The sequence below is a fragment of the Peromyscus eremicus genome, chromosome 8a (genome assembly GCF_949786415.1).
Source record: "Peromyscus eremicus chromosome 8a, PerEre_H2_v1, whole genome shotgun sequence".
Taxonomy (NCBI): Eukaryota; Metazoa; Chordata; class Mammalia; order Rodentia; family Cricetidae; genus Peromyscus; species Peromyscus eremicus.
In genome coordinates this window covers 47,295,734-47,313,194 of record NC_081423.1, presented here as the reverse complement: position 1 = coordinate 47,313,194, position 17,461 = coordinate 47,295,734, and the positions used below count along the sequence as shown (strand labels likewise).

The 17,461-nt window shown below is 41.5% G+C and overlaps 1 protein-coding gene and 1 pseudogene across 1 annotated transcript in view; both read left to right on the top strand.

The window, feature by feature from the left end:
- The window catches only part of LOC131917216 (protoheme IX farnesyltransferase, mitochondrial), a 117,795-nt gene that overhangs the window by 61,712 nt on the left and 38,622 nt on the right, over nt 1–17,461 (top strand). The gene's annotated exons all lie outside the window — the stretch shown is intronic.
- On the top strand, nt 12,464–12,642 carry LOC131918186 (U2 spliceosomal RNA; annotated as a pseudogene).

Genomic DNA, 17,461 nt, shown 5'->3' with positions numbered 1-17,461 from the left:
GCTCACACCTGTCTGTAACTCCAGTTCCAGGGGACCCGACACCCTCACACCAGTGCACATAGATTAAATCTAGCTCCAGGGAAGGAGCTGGTTATGCTCTTGGAGCCTAGGGGCCTCTGGTGAGCTCTCTTTGTCCTCTCCTCTCCTCCCACTTAAGTATGGCTCCACTTAAGTATGGTCAGAGGGCTCTGAAGAGCCCGCCCAGCTTGAAATGACCATGAAAACAGAGTTTCTAAGTTTCTCAGTGATCCACTTCTGGAGTTTCCTCTGTCTAAAAATTTTGAGTATGTCCTTCACAATCAAGCTTCCTACCTTGTCCCAGCTTAACCTGACAGATGAAATGAAAGCTAAGGAGTTGCTCTGAGCACAGGTTTTCCTTAGCAGTGTTTCTGGTAAATGATACTTACACTTTTACATCTCCATTTTCTACTCTTGTAAATTTGAGAGAGACCTCAATGAAGTATTTAATTTTACTAATTCTGTTGTTAAGAACAAGATGGTATATATAGTGCTACTGAATTCAGCTGTAAGGAAGTACAAAACCACATTGTAATGCCCAGAGTTTTACTTGGGAACTGATGTGTAAAAGATACCCCTGGCACAGAAGGCCATTTGGGGTATTTAAAGTGTATCATCTATGAGGAACACGGAGAACTTGGATGCACTGCAATGTTCCAGTCAGGGACACACGCCTGTGTGCAGGTTGGAGTTGGAGTCCTGTAGATGAAAAGTGGGTATGTAGAAAGTAGCTGCTGCCTCAGTCCCCTTCTGTCTCCTCCAGGCCACTTGAGACCTCCAGTGTCCCCTAGCCAGGCCATCAGCCTTGGCCAAGTATTTGAGCTTTGTTCTGTTTTCTTTTATGTTATGTGCTGCTGGTGGTGGTTTGAGAACAGTTCTCACTTTGTAGCCGGGACTGTCCTGGAACTCACTGTGGCCAGGCTGGGCTCAAAGCCCAATGCACTGAGAGCTAGCTGCCTGACTCTGCCTCCTGAGTGCTAGGATTAAGAGTGCATCACCACACCCAGCTTGCTTTGTTTTTATTTGAGGATTCAATATTTTGGATTGTTCCTACTATCTATTGCTTTTACATTACAATTTGAAAGATCACATTTAAGTGTTTTGTTTGTTGTTTTACATCAAAAACGTGTGAATTTCAGTACTAAGGCTTCTATTTATTCTTTCTGTGTTTCCTGGTTTTGCTATCAAAAAATAGTATATAACTTTAAAAAGCAAAGAAAACTGTTCTTTTTTATTATATAGCATAAAGTGGATCCATTTACCTATTGTAAAAGAGGCATTTAATGCCCCACTCAGAAAGTTCTGTGCACTCAAGTCTTAATGCAGAAGAAAACGTAAAAGCAGCATGAGATGAAATACCCAGATACAAACAGTAGCTTAAGCTTATCCATCTCACTAGTGAAGATCATTTCAGATTCATGTGTGTGTTTTCATTAAGGAAGCTGTGAAATGACAGTTCAACTAACTCCTTAATAATTCTGCGAAAAGACTTACGATGCTTTATAAAAATAAATTGCGGCAGCCAGGGGAAATGAGTGGGTGAGTAAGGGAGCTTCCTACACAAGTCTGATAGTCTGAGTTCAGATCTCAGCACCCTTGTAAAAAACAAGATCCTGCATGGCTACACGTGCCTGTGACCTCAGCATTAAGGGGTGGAAACAGGTGGAACCCAGGAGCTTGCTGATTCAGCCAGCCTAACCAAAATGGGGGAGCTTCGAGTATAGTGACTGGATCAAGGGAATCCGAGATTGCAGAGATCAGGGTACCTAATATCCTCTTTGACACTCCCCCCCCCATGACCGAATGCACTCCCCTATATACAATGCACCAGGGCAGTGCTCACTGAGCACTTAGCATATGCTGATTTCCAACATACCTTTGTCTCTGTAACCATTTTAAGGGACAGGAATTATCTTTCTAGAGCCAACAAAACAAATTAGGCAAAGCCCAGAAGCCCCAGGATTCGATTGGGCCTTCTATTCTCAGGCTGAATTCTTACAGGTCGAGGAGCCACAGCCTCCTGATTTCTCTCTAGGGAAATGAGGGAGATGGTGAAACCTCTCCCATGTCTGCCAGAACCCCTCAGCAAGAATTTTAGGAATAAGGAAGGGCAGGTTCCAGCCACCCCCTCCCTTCCACTGAGGTTGGTGAGACCTTGTGAGATTTGCTCTGCCCTTGGCTTTGCATGATGGGAGCGTTTTATGTAATGGGAGGGCCTGGGCAATCACAGTGCACCATGAAGAATGGGCCAGAAACAGGCAAAAACTTTATACCCTGTGTCCTGGTGGCACTAATTGAAAAAGCAGATTTCAGAAATGTTATAAAGCAGGTATTTCCCCTTAAAAGAAACCATACTGTAGCTTGTCTGGTTGCCATGTGGTGATACACACATGGGGTGGGGGGGTTGTGGAACTACAGTTGCTGTGAGAAACACCATACTGTGTTGTTCTTGGAGGAGCTATGTAGAGAATGTGACTGACATCTCCTCATCCTAGGGTACTTTCCTACGGAAAGCAAGAACGGAGGTTAAGTCACAAGGTGGGGGCAAACACTAGCGGTTTCTGACATCATTTTTAACTAATGAGAAGTTTCCCTAAATAATGGACCTTTTCATCATTTATGCCTATGTTAAAAATACTTACATTTGCTTTTGTTTGGGTTTCAATGCCCATCATATTTCCATAGATCATGATAGAATTTAATCACAAACCAAATACCACATCATTCTTCAGCCAAACATCATGAAATCATTGTCGATGAGGTGAGGAGATAAAGTAATTGGATTAGAAATGGGTGGTTTAAGTTTACCCCGTTTTATTATATCAGGGATTTTTGATATTTGAGCTCTACCCTTCCGCAGCTGTGCAGTCTCTTGGGCCTGGGATCCGCATAGAAGCCAGGTGCCATGACGTTGTCGCTTGACATTCTGGAGAAAGATAAGATGTGGAGATGGTCAAATATATTACTTTAGTAAGCTTTGTCTGGAATGAAACAATGCATCCTTCAGCTCCTGCAGCCTGGAGGTATGATCCATTCAGTCTAAGCCCTCTTGCCTGTCTCTGCGCTCTTCTCTGGGCTGTGAGGATGGAGACCTGTACTAGTGGCGGCACAGGAATTTCTGCTCTCAACTTTCTGTCTGTAATCTTTCCCTAGTCATAAAAGCGTGCACTTCAGTCTTACAAATAGATGACTCTCACTAGAACGTCCATACGAAATACTAATTTTCTGTAGTATACAGACATTAGTTGAACTGCTAAGCAGTAGGTTCGTAGAAAGGGAGAGAGGAATCTCTTCATAGCAAGAGGAATGCCTGTGCCATAGAGGATTCCTGGCTTTGTTTAATTATTCTGTGTCCATTTTGAAGCTGTATCATAGCTTGGTATATTCAATTTAAAAATAAAATACTAAAGAAAAAGTATGCATTGTTACTGTCAGAAATTTAATTTTCAAATAATGTGGAAGGGATTGTGTCATTGTGTGTTGTTTTGAGTTTAGTTCATTTATATTTATGCAATTCTGAAAGAAAGAATACAACTCAGTCAATTTGGGCTTGTTAAAATGTTTAGCTTTGTAACATGATGAGTTAGTTGCACCATGTGGGGTGTGTGTATTTGAGACGATGTGTGGCGTGGGGCATTTGTGAAGTTCCCCAAGACAAATGGTGGCAGCCCTTGGCTTAGTTGATTTAATAAAATTCTTTGGAATTCCCCTTAGAGTTATTAAAGAATAGACCACGTGTATTTAAACCAGCCACTTCTTACTTTATCAGAAGTGATGTGGTAATGTGTGGAAATCTGTGTTCTCATCCAGTTAGATTGAGCTACAAGCAATTTCTGTACATCCTGTGAAAACAGAATGTGGAGACCATGAGCAACCTGTTTTCAAGTTATTGAGAGTGCTCTAAAAGTGCACACTTCAATTGAAACAAGGGAATTGTTAACTAACTATTCCCACCAGCCATTCTCTAAAGGAAGCTTTGAGGTCTTCTGGCTCTCTGGTACTCTGTCCCAACTGTAACCAAATTACACACATTTAGACTGTCAGTGCTTATGAGAAGTTCAGCCATAGACTATTTCTGAAAAAAATAAATATTGTTATTTTAAAATTGAATTAAAACGATAATCCTTAAAGAATTTCTTACTTTTAAGAGTAATCCCTGTGTGTGGGTCTTGTATCTATTTTTGTATGCCTGATTTTGTTGAATTAACAAATTAAAAATTATAATCGCATTCAATATGTGATGTAAGGCGCTTGTTATACTCAAGATACACAGTTGATGATCAAGCCTTTCAAATGTCTGCCATCACTGATACCAGATAGGTTAAAACTGTGAAATTGTATCTGTCTAATAAAAAAAAAAAAAATGCTAAGTCAGGGTCCTTTACATCCTGCCTTCACTATGAATAGTCAAAAAAATCACTATAAAGTGTAGATTGAGAGACTTTTATTATAATTGAAATTAAGGAAATATCTTTTGTTTCAAACTTGTCTTTGATTCAGATTTCTCATTCATTCCAAAATAATCTCAGTGAGGCTTTGTGGGACTTTGATTTTGCATAGCATGTTTCCCGTCAGGCGAAGCCAAGTTTGTGAAGCCAAGTTCGTGTTTACAGAATGGCCCCTGTGGTCATGGTGCCCTTTCAGTCAGTGACAGTCAGTTGTGGATTCTGTGTGCTTTTTGCTTTGTTACTAGGGAGTTTCTTTTTAGTTCATAAATAGTATTTTTAGTTTCTTCACTAAACTGTTTGATGATAGAGATTCCATAACGTCTTTGAGTTCAGCAAATGTGACTAACTGAAGAAAAACAGACTGATGCTTCAGGATTGTTAAAAATCCATATCAGTCTTAAAGAATACAGTGATTCAGGCTTTATCTAGTTGCTTCATACATGTGGTCCTTAGGAATATTCATCAGGATGTGCTTACATGCATACGAAAGCATTCTTAAAGAATGAAGAGACAAAGATACAAGGGTTCTTCTGTACTGAATAAACTATCAAGAAATGTGGTAAGGAACTTATGCTCCAAAGTATTTGTTTCTGAAAAAAAATTAACTGGTTCTGGGATATTTTAATGGCTATTCATACTGGAAGATGAAATGCATCCACCCTTGTCAGGGATTGTTTCAGAACCCCTAACAAGCCTGTAAGATGCCTGACTTTGTGTTTGGGCCACTGATGTTTTTACCTCCAGAAAGGCCCCACATGCACATAGAAGAGACTGAGCCTGGTCTCCACAACTGCATGCACTGTAGAACACCACTGAAGAGAACAGCTACAGGACAGCAGTGTTGTTGAAACTTGTGGGATGAGCCTGCTTTGGGAGTTTGAGCTAGATATGGACATACTATATTGCCTCAGTATTTTCAATTAAAATACTTATTTGAGAGCATCGTAGAGTCATGTGCAGCTGTAAAAAAAAAAAAAACTGGCGCTCCCATGTGCCCTTTGTCCACGGTTCCCCAGTGATGATGTCATCCAGAAGCTTCGGATAATACCCCCAGCAGGGTGAAGACTTGCTGCATCTTGAAAATGGTCTTTAGTTTGTCCAAATGGCACTGGTTTTTGTATTTGTTTGATGTTTTTATTTCCTTCTGATTATCGGATAGCAGTATATAACTTCATGAAAAATCATCTTTAAAATTAATAAATATGCAGTTAGATTACCATGGCCATTAGGCATAAATACAAAACAATCCATATTACAAAGCTGTTTGTTTCTGAATAGGTAAATAGTATAATTACACAGTGGAATGCTTTTTACTTTGTTTGTTCTTTTGACAGACTTTATTAGAATCTCTTTCTATATCAGTTATGTATAGATGTTATAAAATTAATATCTGTCGGTACTTTAGCTAGTTAACTTAATTTTTTTTATATTAATGGAGTTGTTGTGTTGGATAAGAAGCTGTATTCAGGAGTGCTTTAGCAAACTGATCACTTATTTTAGGCCGGATTAAAAGCGCTCCAGTTTTGCTGTACAGAAGGAATCCCTTGCAGTGCAGCTGTCTGAGAGTGCAGGCCCCCACCTCTGCTCTGAGTTGCTCTGTTTTAGAAGTCTGGGAATGCACCCTGGGACCCACCTGGGTCACTGAGTGCTGCAGAAGAACCTGCTGCTGTGTCCCCTTGAAGAGCTAGACTGTGAGGACCAGGTCACTAGAGCCTGAGGCTTGCTGCCCTTGTGTTGTGAAGAAACAGAATACTGATGTGATTGTATGTATAAAGAGCATCATCTTGCTCCCAGATTTTCATTCAGATATGAAAACACTGTCTTTCATAGTCTTCATCTTTAAATCATGGGAAGTTTTAGATTTGAACCTAACACCTGCGTGCTTTATCTGACATCGTTTTCAAACCCATGGCCAGGAATTCAGGAGAGCCAAAGGCATCTGAGCAGCAAAGAGAGTGGACCAGACATTCGGAGCTACCAAAAGCAATCCTGCTCATCGTGCATGCAGTCAGACAGAATTCTGATTGTTGGGGCTGATTGATTGGTTTCACCTAGCTTTTAATTTTTTCTCTTTCAAGTAACAGAGAAAATTTAAAATAGTAAGATAGCTAATAGATAGATGGAGGTAGAGAAGAAGGAAGCATTGGCCTAGAACTAAACAAAGAAATGCCATTAGGAAAATATAACGCTAAAAGTCTTTTACTAGTATGATTCAATAAGAGCAAAATCCTGTGTAGTAGGGGGTCTCAGGTGCTATTCGCAGGTGTGGTGTAGCATTAGTGCTGAGTGGAGAGCTGGGGTGTGCACCGAGCTGGGGTGTGCAGCACAAAGCACTTGCGTTACCAGTTCAGAAATAAGTCTTCAGTGCAGTCACTTGATAAACTATGGGCGCACGCTGCCAGAAGACACCAGATTCATCTTGTGTTTGATTTTGGTTGTTGTCTGTTTAGAGCCTTGTACTGTTGCCAGAATTCTTTTGTGCAATCTGACATGGGGTCACGATGCACAGTGTTCCTGATGCTCAGAGCGAGCGGTGATGAGGAACAGAAACTGGCAACCGAAGTGCCTGGGAGGGGCAGATGTGAGTGCTGTGGCCTCAGCTGGTCAGGCTGTCTGGGCCCCAGTGTCTTCATCTTTAAAGTGAAGTAACGGTAGTGCCAGATAGGGCTGGGGTGAGGGTTACCTGACATAGTACGCCAAACTTCTCCTCATCCTTGGTGGTAGTGAGCCCTCAGGGAGTGGTGATAGCACAGGAAATGATTTCTGATGGAAAGTGTGAGCCACTCCAACTGTTTGGGGAGCACCTAGACTGGTATCAGGATCCGTCCCTGGTCTATGGGCAGGCTTTGGGGAGCCCAGTGCCTGTGGTGTGATGCCTTGCACAGCCTTGGTGCAGTGGGGAGGGGCTTGGTCTTGCCTAGGCTCAGTGTGCCGGGCTCTGCTGACTCCCCATGGGAGATCTTGATTTGGGGGTTGTGGGGATGTGGGGTGGCTTGGGAGGGAGGGCTGGGAGTGGGAGGAGGGAGGAGATGGGATCTGTGGGTGGCATGTAGAGTGAGTAGAAAATTTCTTAATAAAGAAAAATGAAAAAAAAAAAAAGACAAACTAATGGAAAGTTCTCCCATTAAAAATTTTTAAGTTACCTCTAAAGTTCAAATCTTAGCTATTGTCTCTTAGGGCAAATTTTGATAAATGCAAACTGTTCTCTTTGTGAAAATCATATATGACAAATTTCAGCCACTATGTGTTAAATGATAAATTCTGCCCCCATTAATGACATTTATATGTTAGTCTTACTCCTATTACTTTATTTGTAATAATAAAAAATAAAAATGGGACTTTATTTGTAAAAAAAAGAAAGTGCGAGCCAGCGCCTTGCTGCAGCTGGTCAGGCAGAGCAGACATCACTGGTGCCTCAGTTTACCCAGCTTTACTCGTGTTTGCTCCAGCACTCAGTGAGCTGAGTTCTCACCGCTTTGATGTCACTGTGGACGTGTATCCTGTTAGCCTCTTAACCCTCATGAGGTCAGCTCATAATTTGAATCCATTATTCATTCAAAACAACCTTGCCACTTGACTCATTGGAACTATTTCTTTAGTTGTATAATCCATAGCTGAGAATATATGTGGAAAGTTGATTAAAATAAAAGATTTTGGCGGGCATGTTGGCACCCCTGATTATTAGTGAAATTTTTCTTTAAGACTTTCAAATGAAATAACCTCAGCATAGGAGAGGATTGCTTGCTCCTCCAGAGAGCCTGCACCCCTGGGCTCACACCTTCCAGTCACTCCAGTTCCAGGGTGTCTGACATCCTGTTCTGGCCGCCTCGGGCACTCACATATCCACTGATAAAAATAAAACATAATCTTTAAAAATTAAAGTAATCTCACCACATTTTTGTTTAAACAAACATAATATTCCTTAGCAATTAAACACATAAAACTTGCATTGTGGAACTGACGGACAGTCGTTTCAATAAAGTGCTTGTGTTTGATATGCAGAGCCCACGTGACAGAAAAGCAGGGTGCAGTGAGTCGCACTCCCGGCATGAGGAGGTGGAGGCAGGCACACTTTTGAGACTGCCGAGCACACAGCTCAGCCTGCATGGCAGGTCCAGACCCATGAGAGACCTCGTTTCAAACTGAGGTAGATGACCCCTGATGGTGTCTGACCTCTAAGTGCTGTGCTCAAGTGTGCATGTGCATCCTCACACATGGACACCCACAGATGTACAGACAGGCACACACAATCTCGCCTTGTCCGAACACTTGGACATTTCACTCCTAAACATCACAATTTAAATGAACAGGCAGGGAGCACATAGAAACTGCTTGCTTGCAGTGTTTGTCCGTCTGTTTTGCTGTGCTACATAACTTGAACAAATTAAGAGTGAGAAATAATAATGATGGTAGGAGCCAAGGTTCCAAACAGCACAGACGTGAGAGCTGCAGCCAGGGTTAAGGGCACAGAGCTGTGGAAAGTGCTTCGGGAACAGCCCTGAAAAGTAAAGACACTTTCAGACACGAGCGCCTTCTCCAAGTCAGCAGGGTAGCCATCTGTGTAAAGACCCTCCTCACACTAACCTTCAAAGGGGTTTGTGAGGAAACTTTTACATTTCTAATGTGTTTTGGAAAAATCTAGATTTAATGTGGCTTTAAAAATGTAATGTTGAACTTTTAAAAAACTTTCCACACCAAACCATCTCCAAATCCTTTCTAAGAAGCACATGGCCACATCTGTCTGTGCTGTTTATTCTGTTTATAGCCTGTCTCCAGTTCATTATAATAAAGGAAAATTCGAAAACAAACAGAAACCCCCAGCCCACCGCTCTGAACCCAGCACTGAGTAAATGCAGCGTTAGTTTGCTGTCTTCCCATTATTAAAGTGCCCCCAGTTGGTTTTAGTCGCCTGATGTTCTAAGTCGTTTCCTCACATGTTGCCTGTTCCTCAAGGTTTCTTCCCGTTTTCACCTGCTCAAAGAGGTGTGGCACTGGACGCTTTTTATCTGGCACGCACCTCCTTCTGCCCTGGGCAGCTTCCTCCGGGTGGGGTTTTCCTCCTGGGTGGTTTCAGAAGTAGGGTCTCTAGCAACACGCTGAGCCCATTACCCCTCTCCTCCATCTGTGTGCTTCCCAGTCATTCCTGAGTGATACTCTTAGTTCCATAATCTTGGTTCATTCTAAAGCACTTTATATTTTTATATAAATTTATAAATTGCCTGTTAGGAAGCAATACAAAATTTGGATTATTAACTACCATGTGCTGTACGTGTTTGGTCTCCAATCAATAATCTTCGGTGCGTTTCTTCATTTAATTCACTGTCACATCTGAGTTCTTTGCTGTGTAGCTTTCAGTTATTGGACTTGTGATAATTTTCTTATTTCTTAACTTTAATGTTATTTTTAATAACATTAATAATAGCATATTTTGTTGTGTAATTGATATTTTTATATATGTATACATTCTGAAATGACCAAACTGGTCTAATTAACATATCTTCACCACAAATGCTTACCCTTTCTTTGTGACGAGAGCACTTCAGTCCACTCTTCCTTGAAATAGTTAACACATTACTAATAATTGCCACCATGCTGTGCAATATATCATGGAGTAGCAAATTTCCTTTAAAAATAACTTTTGGCCGAGTGAATGTCACACCATGATGATAAATGGTAAAGGAAATGATGCCTCAAATATAGTTACTCATTAGAACTATCATTTTGAAAAATCACATTCGTTTACACTAGGATCTCTCTAAAGACTGCTAGTCATATATTATTCAAATTTTTATCCATGAATATTGTCTGGGACTTTCTGACTAGCTATAACTTGTAGTGTTAATTTATCTGTCCAAAATCAGACTGCAACCCACAGATCCAAGGATGCTGCCTAGCAGGGGAGACCCTAGGATGACTGTGGCTTATAATAAGTTTTGGTTTTACCCAATCACTGGGCAAACTTTAGTGCAACATTGCACTTTTAGGATAAGAATGTGTACTGTATCAAGCTGATGAGAGAATATGTTGGCTGTACTTTCAGGAGGGGAGGCTAAAATCTTTTTAGAATATGGATTAGCCTATAGAAAAATGTCTGCCGTAAATCAAACAGTAAAGGGGAAGATGAATAGGAATCTCACTTACACAACGTAAGTAAAACATAGCTCTCTGAACAGATGAAGATAGGTTTCTTCTGTATCCCAGAATCTAATCAATATTTATATGTATAATTCAGCTATCATTTGGCTTAAAAGGGCTTATTGGGAAATGTTAGCATTTGTACTATTTTCCACAGAGAAAATATTTTACTGTTTAAAATTTAAAAAAAAATTATCTGTCGTAGATCACACTTTTATATTAGATTGTTTAAAAGTAATTATTATTAAATGTCAGTTGACATGTGTATTTTCCATGTAGAGACTGCCCCTTGTAGCAATAGAGACCATTTTAGTTCATTCTCCTTATAGAATAAAAACCACTAAAATCTGAATTAGCATGGTAGTTATTACAGAATTTGGCATCATGGACTACTCTCTAATAAGACATTTATTTTCTAATGTCACCTTATATGCCATATTATATCTAATTCATCTATTTATTTACATTCATTTCATTCTTTTATAGTTTGTCATCATTGTCATAGTTTTTGGTAATATTCTATTCTAGCATGTTTAACTTAGAATTCCATTGTCTCACATCCAGGGAGACGGCTCAGTTGGTAAAGGTGCTTGTCACCAAGCCTGATGACCGGAATTTGCTCCAAGACCCATATGGTAGAGAGAGCTTATCCTATGACAGCCACATGGGCAGCATGGCACACACATGCCCACATATATACACTTTCAATAAATAAATAGAAGAGAATTTCAACCCTGAATGAAGAGAAACAATATATAACATGGAAGATTTTTTTTAATCTTTTTTTTTAATTTTTTTTTTTTTTTTATTCTTTAAAGATTTATTTATTTATTATGTATACAGTATTCTGCCTGCATGGATCCCTGCAGGCCCAAAGAGGGAACCAGATCTCATTACAGATGGTTTTCAGCCACTATGTGGTTACTGGGAATTGAACTCAGGACCTTTGGAAGAACAGTCAGTGCTCTTAACCTCTGAGCCATCTCACCAGCCCCCAACATGGAAGATTTTTAAGTATAGGATTTCAGGGCCTATGACATGGCTTCATGGGTAAAAGACACCTTCCACCAAGCCTGATGACCTGAGTTTGATCTCAGAAACCCACGTGGTACTGCCACACATGTGCCATGGCATGCATGTGCCCACAAATGCACACAGAGAAATAAATAAAATGTGACTACAGTTTTCTTTTGTTTCATTTTGTTTATGAGGCAGATTCTCATCATGTAGCCCTGCCTGGCCTGAGACTCAAAGAGATTTGCCTGTCTTTGCCTCCAAGCGTTAAGATTATTTTTTAAAGTAAATATATATGTATAAGATTCCATCAGAATAAGCCTTGCAGCTCATGTGATGTTTCTAAAGTAAAGTCTCTGATGTAAATGTACTTCCATATGTTTCAAAATGTTTTATCTGTATTGTTTGGTATTAGATATCATTTAACATGTAACTTTGGGGTCAGCTTTTTATCATTTCTTATTTTAATAAACCTTCTTGTTATATCTAGCCTTCTCTCCTTCAATGTTCCCTCACTACAGGGAAGTAAAGAAACAAGGGCTATCTTAGAAAACCATATTTCCCAGCTGGGCCTGGTGGTGCGGGCCTGTAATCCCAGGTACATGGGAAGAGAAACACAGGGGGATTCGGCTTTCAAGGTCTGCTTGGGCTAAAGGGCAACTTCAAGACCAGCCTGAGTCACTTCTGAGAGCCTGTCTTAAAATAAAAGTTAAAAGCAGACTGTGCACATAGCTTTTTGGTAGAGTATTTATCTAGAGAATGCACAAGGCTCCAGGTTCAACCTCCAGCTGGGACCAAGGGGCATCTTCCAGTTAACTGAAACCCAGTATTCACAATTCGAAATAATAATTGCTTCCTGGCCCGTTAGCTAAGATCTAGTATCTGGTTTAATAAGTTTAATGTCTTAGACGGCCTCTCTTTGAGGACTGTATAAATGGATTTTTGGAGCAGGCAGACGGAATGGAGGCTTGCTCCATCAACTCTGTACACTGCCTGTTGTAGTCCCTCCGGAAATGGTGCACCCCTTCAGAGGACTAAATTCATTTCTCAAAAATTAAAATAATAATTCAAAAGACATTTATCTATTAATAAAAACCATATTTAGTGATGACACAGATCTTACCTTATTTTCACCTTTAATTTGTATTTGTCATGAAATTTGGTTCCCATTTTACACAGATGCCTAAGAAGGAACACCATATCTATTGCTTGTATCTTAAGAATTGTGTGGGAGACTGGGTAGTGGTGGCACACACCTTTAATTCTAGCACTTGGGAGGCAGAGGCCAGCCTGGTCTACAGAGTGAGTTCCAGGACAGCCAGGGCTACACAGAGAAACCCTGTCTCAAAAAAAAAAAAAAAAAAAAAAAAAAAAAAAAAGAATTGTATCAGATAGGTAACAGAGAAATATGAAACCTATTGTGATTCTGTTAATATTGGGATTTGATGACCAAATACAACCTACATAAGCTCTCCAGAGGGTCATACTAATAAAAACTGCCGTCATACATACTTTATGGGCATTTTAACATGTTTACCTGGGGTATAGAGAGATGACTCAATACTTGAGTGCTTGCTGCTCTTGCAAAGGACGTGGGTTCAGTTCCAAGCCCCACAGCCATCCGTAACTCCAGTTCCCTGGTTTCTGACGCCCTCTTCTGGACTCCATGGACACTTATGCATGGTACACTTACACATACAGGCAATGCACTCATACTTATAAAAACAAATCTTAAAACTGTGTGTCTGTTTTACAGAGTTAAATTGCTGTTTAGCAGAAACTTGGAAATAAATTCCTAATATGCCGTTTTGTTAAGCTGAGTTAAAACTTACTTAAAGTTAAGGAATCATTGAAAAACTGATTGTGAACTTGGGTCCTTATCATGGCTTAATCCTTCCTAGCAACACCTAATGTTTTGTTTTTATCCACATATTGGAAACAAAGCAAACATTTGCACCATTTACTGTTAGCACAAGGCTTGGAAATACTTGGTGTAGATTCATGCTTTGCCCTGGTAGATTGGCCGTGCTGCGGTGCGCAGGCCTCTCGGTGAGGTGGTCAATACACTCGGTGCTCTCCAGGACAACCTCACACTCATCGAAGGATTCTCTGTGGCCTCTGAGAAAAAAGGCTATGGTGTGCTTAAACTTTGAGGGTTCTGGGCAATTACCCAGCATTCCTACCCATCGTGCATGACAAATATCTTGCCCGATGGTAGGAATTTCCAGCTTTCCCACATCTTTCAGTAGGAACTGCCACCCCGTTCTCACACATGGGCAGCCCAGCACACCACTCATATGTACTCAACTTACCAGCCACAGCGAAGGCAGATTCAGGGAACCCAGGACAGGGGTGGTTTTTAAAACCTGGTAGAGTATTGCCGTCAGTGACTGCCCTCTGCCTCCTAGACATTCAGAAAAGCCTCATATTTTCTTTTCTCCTTTAATGCAAGTATTATTTTATTTTTATTTACTATTTCAAGTGAATATTTGCTGCTTTTGTTTACTATTGTAGTTTTCCACTAAGATTCACAAGGAAACACATTTTATAATACACTCTTGAAACTGCTTGCTCTTTAAACATATATTGTAGTTATTTCAAAATACTTTTAGGGGGTTGGGAAAGGAATATTTCAGTATTGTGGAGGAAATGGATAGCAGAGAAATTTTGTCGAGGTTGAAATGTGATATGATTGCCCCAGGACAGCCTCTCAGGCGTATGAGGAATATAGTAAAATGTTGGTGTCTCCTAATAACCAGGTCATTTCCCTCTACAGCTTCGTGGGCTCTGAGGTCAAAAAATAGACTGTAATGTTTGGGGCAGTTTATAGAAAGCAAATGTAATTACCTTTCAGAAGGTCAGTGTGGAGCACAGTATTTGCTGATAGAAGAAAGACTTTCATTTTCCCTCTCCAGCTCCTCCCTCCTTCTGCCCCTCCCCTTCCTCCTTCTGCCCCTCCTCTGCTGCTGCCTAGAATAATCTCTCCCAGATGATTAGGCAACAGGTGCCAGGAGAGCGAGGCAAGCTGGCTTTGGGCCACATGCACGCCGCGGTGGAGATCCAGTGTCGCTCAGGTTTTGGTGTATCGCCGTGTCCTTCCACGGGAAGGGATAACCCAGTTGAAATACATACTGCAGCTCCTGGGGGATTAAGTGTTTCCTTTGCTTTATAGTACAGAATTTTACAGTGTCTTTGTTTGGGAGTTCTCGGGTTGCTTAATGATTTCTCTAGCCTCCCACCGCACCCACTGTGGCCAGATGTGTGTGACGGCAGCATTTGAACCTCCACAGGCTGGCCGATTTCATTGTACAGCTTATGTGATCGCTTTCCTTCATTTAGTGATGACATCTAAATGTTTTGTGTTTTAGGGAGCCAATTCAGAGTCAAAATGTTGTTCTGTTGTTTAATCCTGTTACCATGCATAAGATGCCTGTGTGGTGTCACAGTTGCAGAGAGCTCTGCAAGGATTTTATTAATTATTCAGGTCTTATGTCTATATTAAATTACAACTGGAGTAGTACTAATTGATCATTTTTCTAGTCTTTTAAAGTTGAGGGTTTTTTGTTTTGTTTTATTTTGCAGTCTCTGTTGGTGCCACCGACTTTGAGTAGACTTTGGCGCATTTATTTACTTTTCAAAACAGCCTTTGGACTTGACTATTTTAAGAATAGACTTTGAGGAATTACAGCCTTTGGCAGCTGTTTGAATGGAAATTCCTTAGAGCTTTCTTAGAGATTTTAGAAGGCTCTTAACTAACCTTGAACTCCCCCATTGACGAAACATGCTGAGATGTGAACTCCACTCATTCCCCCTCTCTCAAGAGTTCACCTTGTGCTGAAGTAGATGATGCCTTTGGAAGGGAAGCCCGGGGGCGGGGTGGGGGGGTGGGGTTGGGCTGGGGACAGTTGAGCTCATTTAGAGGTGCAGGCAAATAATCCATTGCTGAAAGACACAGACTAAAAATGCTGAAGGGATCGTCGATGCACTGAGTTTCCTGGAAGGTAGGAAACGGGAGTGCCAGCTCCGACAGGGGCACCAGCCTCGGAGAGGAGGTTACACATGCTGGTAGGGTAAGAGTTGGAAAAGGAGTTTGTCCTGTTAGAGGGCAGTGCTCGGTAACAGAAGGCCCTGACTAGGTTGGAGGTGAGGAAAAAGAAAAGCAGCAGGTGCCTGAGTGTGGCTGGGGAGTGATGAAAGACCTCCTTACAGGCTGGAGCACCCGACTTGAGTGGAGAGGTAATGCTGTTGCCAGTGAGCAGTGAGGACCCAGTGGACGTTGGCAAGTGCTCTTAGAATGGTGATCCCCCGTGTGGCAGCTTTTTCCAGTGAAGTGCTCCTGCACAGTCACAGCTCAGAATGTGGACTCTAGGGAAATCTAACCAGCCCTACAGTGGGTAAGCGGGTCCCCACTGGCAGGGACATGGTGTGTGTACTGCTGAAAGTGTGGCCTGCCTTTGAAGAACTGGTGGGTTGCTTAGAAAGTGCCACATAGGAGGTAGGAGGTAGGAGGTAGAGACAAACGAGTCCCGAGATGTGGATGGCGGGTGAGACCTTGGACAGCCGCATTGGAGTATTCACTTCACTCCCTGGGTGGTGGACAGGGCAGAGGGTTTTATGCTGGAAAACAACATGTCCTGCTTTGCTTCTAGAAAGATTGCTGACTGTTGCCTGCATAACAAAAGGAAGCAGGGGTCCTGAAAGGGGGCAGAGTTGGGGAGAGAGTGGTAGCAGGCGAGTGGCTAGGAGGGCTGAGCCCATGGAGCACCCTGGGGACGGGATGGTGACTGTATTTGACTTAGTTGAGACCAGTTTGGTCTTATGTGACTCGGAGGGAAGAACAGGCAATGACTGACTAGGTTTCCCTTCATGCTGGTTTTGTATTAGATGAGCTTAGTAATTATTTTATTTGTTTAACCTAGAGAGGAGCTGTCTAGGTGTCGGATCAGTTTGGTAGGAATGTTTGATTTGAGTTTTAAGACAGGGTTTGGTCATGCAGTCAGGGTAGTTCTAACTTGCTGTCTCCCTGATACCCTGCAAGGCTGGAATTAAAGATGTGCACCACCACACCTGGCCTGGGTTTATTTTCAGTTACCTTTCTTTTCCCGAAATAGAAAATGCATGGTCTTTATAGACACTGAAAAATAGAAAAGATAAGAGTAATAAATCATCCTCTCTCACTACTCAGAGACAGGTATTATAAATATTTCCATTTCTTTCCATCTTTTGTCTGAAAGCAGTGTTTACAAATTGAGATTCCCCCTGGCAGGAACAAAAGGTCACTTTGTAGCAGAGGCTCTGGGAGCTAGGCATAGGCTGGGCTGTCTCGCTGCTGCTTTTACTCTAGGACACAGTACTTGGCCTTTAATATGGGCCAGGTTACCTTTTTTATTTATTTATTTGTTTATTTATTTCGAAGATGAAGCTTTCATGAGAGATGACCCATATGACCTGTTCCCAGAACACTACCCAGTGACCATTTGCGTGAAAGCCACTTTCAATAAATGCCAGATTGCCCACATTTGCTATTTCAAATTCCTGGTGGGGGGAAAAAAACATAATGGGAATGAATCTTAGTTTGTTTACTGGAGGTAGACCAGTAGGACATTGGTAACAAGGGAAGAGTGAGGGCTGACTGGGCATCCTAACTGGCTTGTAAGAAGAAATGGTATGTGGGTCCTGCTGGGCAAGGTGCCCCTCCCTGAACTTTTTTTTTTTTTTAACATCCCTTTTAATCTGGTCCAAGATTGATGGAGATATTATCTCGGGCTGTAAAAAGCTGTGAGCTAGATTGGAATGACAAACACACATTGACAGCTTTTGAGAAGATGGATGGAGAAACAAGCTCT